Genomic DNA, 11,314 nt, shown 5'->3' with positions numbered 1-11,314 from the left:
CGCCGGTACCTGGACAGTGATCCGGGCACTATATCTCGAGGGTTCCCATATGAGAAAATCCGAAGGGTGACGTCTCCATGGAGATGTGTCGGGTTGGCAGTTAAACCGACAATGTGATATTACAGCCAGTAGTGCAGACATTCATCATATGCATTTTCTATCTGTTTGTTTACTTTGCCGACTTGTAATCGTATGCCTAATTGAATAACATGCCTAATTGCCTACTTGATCTACTTGCCTTGTATAATTTTACTTGTGAATTACTTGCATTGTTATTAATTGTGCTTTCTACTGGGATTGAGGAAGTTCGGAAGGTGGTGGTGATGGGATCGCATGGAGGATAGGTTGGAGAAGGCTGTGGGACAGCGGTGTTTGGTTAGAATAGAAATCCCTTAAGATAGATTACCCGGTTTAATTATGATAAGGTCTATATTATGCTTATTTGTTTTAGGATGCTTTAAGTTTGAATCTTGTGATGGATATGGAGCGAGGATTGCCTTTGGTGTCCCGGGGTCTTATATCCTACATCACTGGGCACTGTTACCATAATGAGAACCTCCGGTTCTCATACCATATCTTTGTTGTGTTTTTCAGATGCAGGTCGCAACCCACCTCGGTGAGTTGCTTTGGATGGTGACAGAAGCAGAGGATCCTAGATTCTTTTGGAGTCTTTTTGGTTTATCTTGTTTATATATCTCTCCTTTTGTATTTTGTTTAGCCTAGAGGCTTGTCTTATGAGAGAAAAACTTGTATAAGCTATTTTTAAACTGTCAGGTTTTTATATGGTTCTGTATACTTGTATATGGCTAGCTGGCTTAAACTCCACGAGTCGTGGCTAGTTTCCTATGATATTATATACTTATCTTTTGATATATTTTATCTATTTCGTGTGCCTCAAGCTAGTAGCTTCGTTAGTACGTTTTGTGCTTTTCAAATCTAAAATTTGAGCTATATCTTTCATCGGGCTTCTAGATTATATTATCCTTTCTATATATTATATGTATGAGCTTTAGAACTGTCGTAATCTCTTGTTAACCTTTGCTTTACGACGCGAAATAAAGCTTAGGCTAATTAGGGTGTTACAATCCTACTTAAAATGCCACAAACAAGGTCAAATCTTCCGGATCAGAGAATGTTGTGCCTTTGGTTCTAGCCTTTACCACAAAGACACTAATCTCCCCATACCTCGGCTGAACTGGTGTCTCGAGAAGTCCCCATCGAAGTCGTGGATTAGCCGTCTAAGAGATGTATAATCAAGCTAGTGGTTCATCATTGTCCGATGAAAGACTCACTCTGAACCCATGTAGAATGAGATAACCTTGTGCCGGTTCAACACATTCATAAGGATGAAGAACGAAGATACATCTTAGAATAAAGAATCAGACACGAATTGAAATAGAACAGTAGTACTTTTATTAATCCATAAAATTCAACAGAGCTCCTCCCCTCAACCTAGGAGGTTTAGAAACTTATACTAATAGAGAATACAATATGAACGTGTAAAGTGGTGGAAGATTCCCCGAAAAGTGTAAAATTTCTCAAATAAATACTAGACTAATGACTAAGGATTACATAAGAAGGGTAAAATAGTCTTTTAGTGTTAAAATCTACTTTCGGGGCTCACTTGGTGAGTGTTTGGACTGAGTTTGATTGAGATCCACATGCTAGGAGGCCTCTAGGGCATTGAACACTGGCTAGGGGGTCCTTCTTGGGCGTTGGATGCTAGTCCCTCCTCCCTTGGGCATTGGACACCAGAATAGGGCAGGAGGCTGGCGTTGAACGCCAGTTTTGGGCCTTGAATTTTGAAACAAAGTATGAAATATTATATATTTCTGGAAAGCCCTAGATGTTAGCTTTTCATAGCCATTGAGAACACTCCATTTGGACTTCTGTAGCTCCAGAAAAGCTCTTTCGAGTTTAAGGAGGTCAGATCTTGACAGCATCTGCAGTACTTTCTGTCTCTGAATAAGACTTTTGCTCCAGCTCCTCAATTTCAGCCAGAAATTATCTGAAACTGCATAAAAATACACAAACTCAAAGTAGAATCCAAAAATGTGAATTTTACACTAAAACCTATAAAAATATAATAAAACTTAAATAAAACATATTAAAAACTATATGAAAATGATGGCAAAAAGCGTATAAAATATCCGCTCATCAGGGCCCAAGTTGGGTGATGCGTGAGCATCTTTCCTATCTTTTCCTAGTGAATTTGCATTTAATTTGTTGAGTTTAATAAAGAATTAATTATCTTTTAGCCAATATGGATGCCACTTTGAGTCTTTTGCAATTTTGTTTATTTTAGGTAGCATTCGGCTGGATGTGATGGAGTTTCTGCAGCACAAGAACCAAAGGAGATGGCAGCAAAGAGCGACGCATATGCGTGACTGATGCGTGCGCGTGATTTGAAGCTTTTCATGGCGACGCGTGCGTGTGACTGACGCATACGCGTGATCTGAAGATTTGCTCAGTGACGCGTACGCGTGACTGACGCGTGCGCGTGACACGCGAAGAAGACCATCGACGCATACGCGTGACATGCGCCACGTGCAAAAAACGCAAAAAAACGCTGGGGGCGATTTCTTGGCGATTTTGACTCAGTTTTCAGTCCAGAAAACACAGATTAGAAGCTGCAGAATGGACAAAACAAGTGGTCCCCACCCATCAACTGAAGACTTGTTAATTAATTCTAATTTAAATTCAAATAGTATTTTTAGGAAAAGATATTATTTTAGTTTTAGATAATAGATTTTAAATTAATTAGGATTAGATATAAAAAAGGGATTTCAACAGGGGGTTCTAACACAACATTTTAGATCAACATTATTCCATTCCAATTCACAATTATTCACAATTCACAGTTTAAGAGAATCCTAGGTTTTCTCTCTGAACCATGAGCAACTAAACCTCCACTGTTAAGGTTAAGAGCTCTGTCTATTGTATGGATTGATTCTATTGTTTTTCTATTTTAATTAATGTACTGATTTATAATTTAAGAATTGTTTTCGTTCTTTATCTTATGAATTTGGGTGGAACGGAAGTATGACCATCTTTCTAATTGAGTTCTTGTATAACTTGGAAAAACTCTTTACTTGAACAACAGCTTGAAAATAATTTCTCCTAAATTCTAATTATATGGATTTAACAGGATACGTGACATATAATCCTCTTATATTTGGATAATTAGGATTTTTGTGGCATAATAACTAGAATTAAACTTCACCCTCTAATTGGAATTAATTGACCAAGGAATTGGCGGTTAATGAAAGTTAGAGGAGACTAAAAAGGTCTAAGGAATTAGGGTTTAATCACATATAGTTTGCCATGAATTAAATCTTACATGATTAAAATAGTTAGTAAGAAAAGTCAATCCGGAAAATAGATAACTTTGAAGCCTTAACTGTTTTCTCCATATATTATTCTCAACTTATTTAGTGCCTACCTTCGGATATTCTAAATTTACTGTTTAATGCTTTTGAACTCTCAAACACTATTTTCTATTTGTCTAACTAAGTAAATCACTTAACCATTGTTGCTTAGTCCATCAATCCTTGTGGGATCGACCCTCATTCACTTGAGGTACTACTTGGTACGACCTGGTGCACTTGCCGGTAAGTTTGTGGTTGTAAAATCCGCACCATTGGGCCCATGCCCAACTTATATATATACTTAAATGAAGGCCATTCAACCTCATACACAACCTAAAAATACAAAGAGCAGCTGCTGAATTAAGAGAGAGGAGGAAGGAGTGGTACTATTCACCTTCTTCTTCAAATGATCATAACTTGAGCTACGGTACTCCGATTCGCGTTCTATTTGTGGGTACACAAAGCTCTCGCTGAGCCCGTAAGTTTCATCTAACCTTTGTTGGTAAGGTTTCAAAATTTCTTCTCCATTCTGCATGCCTAAGAAATTGAAAATTTAAGATTTTGGTTTTGAGTAGATTTTTTGTTTTCAATTAATTAGGTGGTCTCTAAAGTTGGGCTATCAGTGGTTTGTGCCCCAAACACCATCAGAAAAGGTAAGAAAATTCTTTACCTTGTGAATTTTTGAATTTGATGAACCCTAGGTGTTGATTTATGATAAATTATGTATGTCTAGCTTGAATTGTGAATTATTGGTGCTTTGGATTAATTGTTGGTGATTGGAGGCTTGATTTGGACTAAATTCGATGTATAACATATATTGGGAATCGGTCAAGGTATTATAGTTTCGGTTTTCTCTATGTATGTAATATTTCTGGACACTTAGGCTAGTGGACTAAGAATAGGATTGAAATTGATTGTTGATAGTTGTGATGTATAATAAATTTGATGATTTTGATGATTATGGTGAATGATAATGTTGATGTATGATGTAGGATTTGGATAATGATGATTTTGAGAATTGTAATGAATGATGAGGTTTGTTGATGTTGATAGAGGATGGTAGAATGATCTTTTGCGATGTAAATTATTGGGATTTGAGTTTACAAGTAGAATTTGGTGTATGGAATGGGTGATTTTATGTGTTGCTAAGTTATGGAATGAATAAAGGTGTATGAATATGATTTAGGTACATTAGGACTATTTTGAACGTGGAATAAGTGATTTTGGATTCAGAGTTTGGTAAAATTGAGGTTTAGAAATTTTTGGTAAAAATAGATTTTTGGTGAACTTTGACGGATCATATCTTGAGCTACAGTTCTTGAAATTGAATGATTTTTGTATCAAATTAAAGATAATTCAAAGATCTTTAGAATGGTATAGATTCCGTAGAAATAGAAATTTTGTATAAAAAGATATGATCGTTGGAAGTTAGTCTCAAAAATCTGAATTCTGTGATATTGCAAAATTTGTTATTTCTAGTTTGTGTGCGTACATACACTGCTGTGCGCGTGCTCTAAACAGTGGCTATATTTTGACTAGTGCGTACGCATAGCCTTGTGTGCACGCACACCCTGTAAGATTTTGAAAACGTGCATACGCACACACTGGTGCGCACGCACACTCAGAGGAATGCCTACTATTGAGAGCGAACGCACACTTTAGTGCGCATACATACCCTGCAAAATTTGCAAGTTGTGCATATGCACAACATCGTGTGGACGCACATGCTGGGAAGTGTATTCTGTTGAGGGCGTTCGCACATATCTGTGCGTAAATGAAAATTTTTATCTTCTGTGCGTATGCACACCTCTATGCGTATACACACTTTGCGAAAATTCTTTTGGGAGTGCATACGCACAATCCTATGCGTACGCACACTGCCTTATTTTTCAATAAAACCTTGTTTTTAACTGTATTACCTTTCCGGCAAGCTTGTAAACTTCCATAGCACTTATCTAAGATTCTTTAGCTTGTTTTTAGGCATCAAAACATAGAGAGTGCTCTAGGTAAGTTTAATTAGGAATTTTCTGGCAAAAAGCTTTGAAGACAGAGGTTTAGGTTTATGAAGGTTGCGAGTGGACCATTGGAGTATTATGTTGATGATGATTATGGTAAATTGTGGAAGTAAGAATTAATGATGGTTGAAAGGAGTCTGGGACTCGGAGTGGACTGAATAATGAAAATGATTTCTGAAAAATACTAAATTATTATTTTATACTAAGATTGTTGAGACGCTATGCACTTGGCAGGGATGGTAGGTTAATCCCGCCTGTCGAGGTCGTAGCGATGGCGTAAGGGCTGTGGCTAGTCCCGCTTATGTTGAGATGTGAGATCTGTGGCAAGAGTATTCCTCTCGCATCCCTTTGGAATCACTAGAGTGTGCAGGCACTATATCCTGGACCGTGTTCCGGGCACGATATCTCGAGGGTTCCCATTCTAAGACCGAAGGGCGACATCTCCATGGAGATGTGTCGGGTTGGCAGTTGAACCGACAATGTGGTATCATAGCCAAATAGGACATGCATTCATCATGTGCATCTTCTATCTGTTTGCTTGCTTTGCCAACTTGAATTGCTTGCCTAATTGTATAACATGATTACTTGCTTCTTGACTTTCTTGATATACATGTATTACTTGTGCTTTACTTGCATGGTTATTACTTGTATTTTTTATTGGGATTGAGGTGGTTCGAAAAGCGGTGGCGATGGGATCGCATGGCAGTTTGGCTGGCGATGGCTGTGGGACAGCGGTGTAAATATTAGATTAGAAAATCCTTAAGTTAGATTCCCTTGTTTCCTTATGGTTTTTAAAGTAATGGTTTTAATTTTAGTATGCTTTAAGTTTGAATCTCATGATGGATATGAAGCTCTAGGATTGCCTTTGGCGTCCAGGAGTCTTATATCTTACATTACTGGGCACTGTTACTATACTGAGAACCTCTGGTTCTCATTCCATACTTTGTTGTTATTTTTCAGATGCAGGTCGCAACCTACCTCGGTGAGTTGCTTGATGGTAGCAGAGCGGAGGACCTTATTCCATTTTGTTGTCATTTTAGTTGTTTTGACTAGTTCTCTTACTTTTGTATTTATATTTTTCTTAGAGGCTTACTTTAAGAGGGATATTCTGTATATGCTATTTTAACTTCAAAACTCTGTATGTCTGTTTTTAGCTAGTCGGCCTAAATTCCGCAGGCTGAGACTAGTTCCTTATGACTATTATACTCTATTATATACTTATATCTTGTTATCTTGTATCTTTATCTTGTGCCTTAAGTTTGTAGCTTCGTGTAAACATTTCACGCTTTTGAAACTCTGTTTTTGAGCTTATTTCTTCATTAGGCTTCTAGAATTATTATTTCTTTCTATATATAAAATGTATAAGCCTTAGAATTGTCGTAACCTTTGATTAACCTTTGCTTTACGGTATGAGGTAAGCTTAGGGTAATTAGGGTGTTACAATTATATAATAATTTAATGATAAATATTTGAGTAAATTATCTTATATCATATATTTTTTCTTAGATATCAATTATCATAGTTATTTAAAAATTATTTATATGATTAGCAACAGTTATTTTAAAAATATTGTCTAATTATATATTGAAAATAATTAAATAAATAACAAAGCTAAAACTAAATAAATTTGTAGGGTAGATATATTTTTTGTCTTTCAAGAATAGTTAAAGGTTTCAAAAATACCCATCAAGGTTTATTTTGTTTCAATTTCATCTTACAAGAAGTTTTCAATTTCAATTAAATATACTCTTGGTGAGTACTTTTTTATACAATTTTACTTTCAACGGTATGTTTGATTCAAATTTAAAAAGTTTTAGAATAAAATTGAAACAAACTAAAACATAGTGGTATTACTTAAATTTTAAACAAACTTTAGAAAGAAAAAATATACTTTACCAAATTTCTAATTATCATCTACTTACAATTCTAAACACTTTTGGAGAAATTTTGTAAAAAAAAAATTTGAGAATACGATTTCATCATTAATAACTAATATAGTATTTTGAGTCTTGCTCCTTAAAAGCCCAGTTTTATTTATCCACCCCAAATCCTTCACTATTTAGTATTTTATGATGTAATTTTGCACTTAATGTTAGCTAAACCATGCAAAGAAGACCTGAAACTTGTGAAATTTATTGCATGTTAGGAAGGTAGGTGTGTTTTCAATGATATGTTAGTATTCTATAAATGGACTTCAGCAAGCATTTGTCATCGCAAAGTATTGTTTGGAGTTTGTCAAATACTCCATTTTACACCTTCATCTTCCTCCCACAAAAGTAGAGGTTCCACAACTCCCTGATGAGGTTATAAGTGAAATCTTCTATTTATATGATGATCCAACCATCGCCAGTTTCAGTGCTACCTGCCGTTATTGGAGGCAAAGGCTAACTTCGTTTGACTTTCTCTCCCAAATCTCAAAGATATGGGAAAGGCGTGTCTGCTCACTATTCATTCACTTTGGGTTTTGGTGCACGTGTACGTGAAGCCCCACACCTTTTCGTACAGCAGCATTACCAGCAAGTGCACTGGGTCGTCCAAGTAATACCTGAGCGAGTCAGGATCGATCACACGAGGATTGTGGCTTGAAGCAAGCTATGGTTGTCTTGCAGGTCTTAGTCAGGCAGAATCAAAAGGTAGTTGGATTAGAGGAAACTATTCATAATTTGTATTTGTAAAACAAGTGTTTTCAGTAATAGGAATACAGTTGAGAGTTGGAGTTGCTTTGCCTTTCTGAACTAACTCTGGTACTACTGTATTCTTTGCTTGTGAATGATCTTCTTCTATGGCAGGCTGTAAGTGATCAAAGCCATTGCCCGTGGTCATTGATCTCTTCTGCTACAGATTGAACGCTGGTGGCCATGGCCTTTGGCCGTGGTCATTCAATCTAACGGAAGGTGAAGCGCTTAGCAAGTCGTTCTCCGGGCAATCCTACTCAAAACGCCACAGACAAGGTCAAATCTTCTAGATCAGAGAACGCTGCTTCTTTGTATTCTAGCCTATACCACGGAGACCCTAATCTCCCTAGAAATCGGCTGAACTGGTGTCTCGAGAAGTCCCCAATGAAGTCGTGGATTAACCATTTGAGAGATGTATAAACATAGCTGTTGGCTCGTGCTTTTCCTTTCGAGTATTCACACGAGCCCAAGTAGACGCGGGTGTTTGTCAGGCATGTTCGTCTTAATGTGATGAACAGAGCTAATTGGTTAGATCATCCTATTCACCATGATGAAGATCGGGATATACATCTTAGAGATAGATCACACACGGATCGAAGAAGAAACAGTAATGTTTTTATTAATTCATAGGACTCAGCAGGGCTCCTCCCCTCAACTTAGGAGGTTTAGAAACTCATACTGAAAGTAAAAACACAAAGTAAATGAAAAAAAATGGCAGACCTTCCTCAATGAGAGGTGTAAAAGGTTCCAAAGTCTCCTAAATTACATGAATAAAATCCCTTGAATACTAAACAGATGACTAGTAAGGGTAAAATAGTCTATTTAGTGCTAAAATTCACTTTTGGGACCCACTTAGTGAGTGTTTGGGATGAGGTTTGATGAGATCCACGTGCTATGAGGCTCCTTGGGCGTGGAACGTCAGCTAGGGGGTCCTCTTTGGGCCTTTCGACACTGGGCTCTGCTCTTTGGAAGCTGGATGCCTGGAAGAGGGCAGGAAGCTGGCGTTGAACGCAAGTTTTGGGCCTTCTAATCCGAAGCAAAGTATGGACTATTATATATTGCTGGAAAGCTCTAGAAGTCAGATTTCCATAGCCGTTTAGAGCGCTCCATTTTGATTTCTGTAGCTCCAGTAAAGCTATTTCGAATGTAGGCAGGTCAGATCTGGACAGCATCTGCAGTGCTTTCTCTGTCTCTGAATCAGACTTCTGCTCCAGCTCCTCAATTTCACAGCCATAAAATACCTGAAATTGCCCAAAAACATAAAAACTCATAGTAGAATCCAAAAATGTGAATTTAACACTAAAATCTATAAAAACTTAATAAAAACTAAATAAAAATTACTAAAAACTATATAAAAATGATGTCAAAAAGCGTATAAAATATCCGCTCATCAGGTTTGCATATCCTGTGTGTAACAACCCGAATTTTTGAAAAATTAAATAATGAGTTATTCATGATTTATTATTTTATTAAAATAAAATTATTTTTCTAAAAGTAATTAAATTAAATTTTATGATATTTTGAGTTTAAAATTTATTAGAATTTTTAAATAATTTTTATTATAAAAAAGTATTTCTAAAAAGATAAAATATTATTATTATTATTATTATTATTATTATTATTATTATTATTATTATTATTATTATTATTATTATTATTATTATTATTATTATTCCTTGTTGTTTGGCCGAAAGTCATCAAACAAAAAGAATAATGAAAGCTAACGTGGCTAATAATGTATACATATATTTATATAAACATGACACATTCACTTAACCTTAATAACCATCGTTATCTTTCATTCATTCTATTGAACATCACCGAATCATAAGGGAAAGAAAAGAAAGGAACATAGACCGTGCGTGAGGGAAGAAATAGTGACTCCCTTTGATCTCCTAGTTCTGATTTCTTGTAATCCGTAACTCCAATAAAAAATCTAATCCGATAAAAGTGTTTGTATCCTCTTCCTCTATACGTTGACATTATTTTTTTCCGGTAGAAGTTGACGGTGATGTAGGTTCTTTTACCCTTGAGTTCGGCCAATTGGAGGCACAGAAGATTTTTGACGTTTTTTTCTTCAGCAGTTCGGACAGAAAACTTCTCTGGAAATCCCGTTGATTTGATTTCATATGAAAGTAAAGTTTTGGTAATTTTAATATGAATTAAATGTATTCTCGATGTGTTATTGTTGGTTTAATGATTATTGTTTGAAATTGAATGAGTTTATGTCGAATTATTGTTGTTGGTTGTGATTTGTTGGTTTAGCTATGAAGAACAGCTCAGCTGTGGTTGTTTGAATGATCTTAGGACTATTGTTATATGGTATTTTGAGAAAATTGATGAGATTTGATAGTTGAATGATTAAATTAAAAGTTGAGAAAAATCGGTAAAACAAAAGACTCAAAATGGATTAAAATACAAGTAATATTTTGGAAGGAAAGGGTTAAGGGTTTCGATTTTGTTATAAAAGAAAGATTAGTAATTACATTTTATTTTTGAAGAATAACATTGTATTTTATATATAAAAATCGAGGTACAATTTGTAATTATATAAGTTTTCGGGTACTTTGAGTGATAAATAAAGTGGGGGGTAAAAATTGTTATAGACATAAACATATACCGGGAACATACACCTATTCTTTACTCATCTAGTAAGCATCTCCAGACACCTAGATGGATAAATTAATATGTATCAACATCCGATAAAAAAGAATACGTATCTATTATTCACAATCCATATTCCTATTTCATTTTAATGAATATAGATTATGGATAAAAGATACTCATACAAATTCATCATGTGCCAGGAACCAGATTTGAACTGGTGACACGAGGATTTTCAGTCCTCTGCTCTACCAGCTGAGCTATCCCGACCTCTCTTGAGGCATCATATTAATCTTATTAGATTACTTAAATATATGTCAATGACTCCATATCAACTAAAAACAAGACAAAAAAAAATTCTAATTAGAATATATATTATTAGCATATATAAGAATATATTATTCTTATTCCATAGTCCAAATAGATTCCAATGTATTCCAATACATATTCCAAACAAATACTTATGATTGTTGATTGTGATAAGAAAAAGAAAGAAAAACTCTACTCGAATCCATTTGTGAAAGACTATACTAAATAAGACACATAACGAATTTCCAAAATTGGAAAAAAAAAACTAACATATGGGAAAAAGAATTAGAGAGTTAAGCAGGTCTTTTGGGGATAGAGGGGCTTGAACCCTCACGATTTCTTA

At 35.5% G+C, this 11,314-nt stretch overlaps 1 non-coding gene across 1 annotated transcript; it reads right to left on the bottom strand.

The window, feature by feature from the left end:
* Positions 10,860-10,932, bottom strand: TRNAF-GAA. Its single transcript has one exon. It is a non-coding gene; the product is annotated as a tRNA-Phe (tRNA).

This window comes from Arachis ipaensis, chromosome B08, assembly GCF_000816755.2.
Source record: "Arachis ipaensis cultivar K30076 chromosome B08, Araip1.1, whole genome shotgun sequence".
Lineage (NCBI taxonomy): Eukaryota > Viridiplantae > Streptophyta > Magnoliopsida > Fabales > Fabaceae > Arachis > Arachis ipaensis.
The sequence above is the reverse complement of the archived record's forward strand: the minus strand, read 5'-3'. Positions and strand labels throughout refer to the sequence as shown.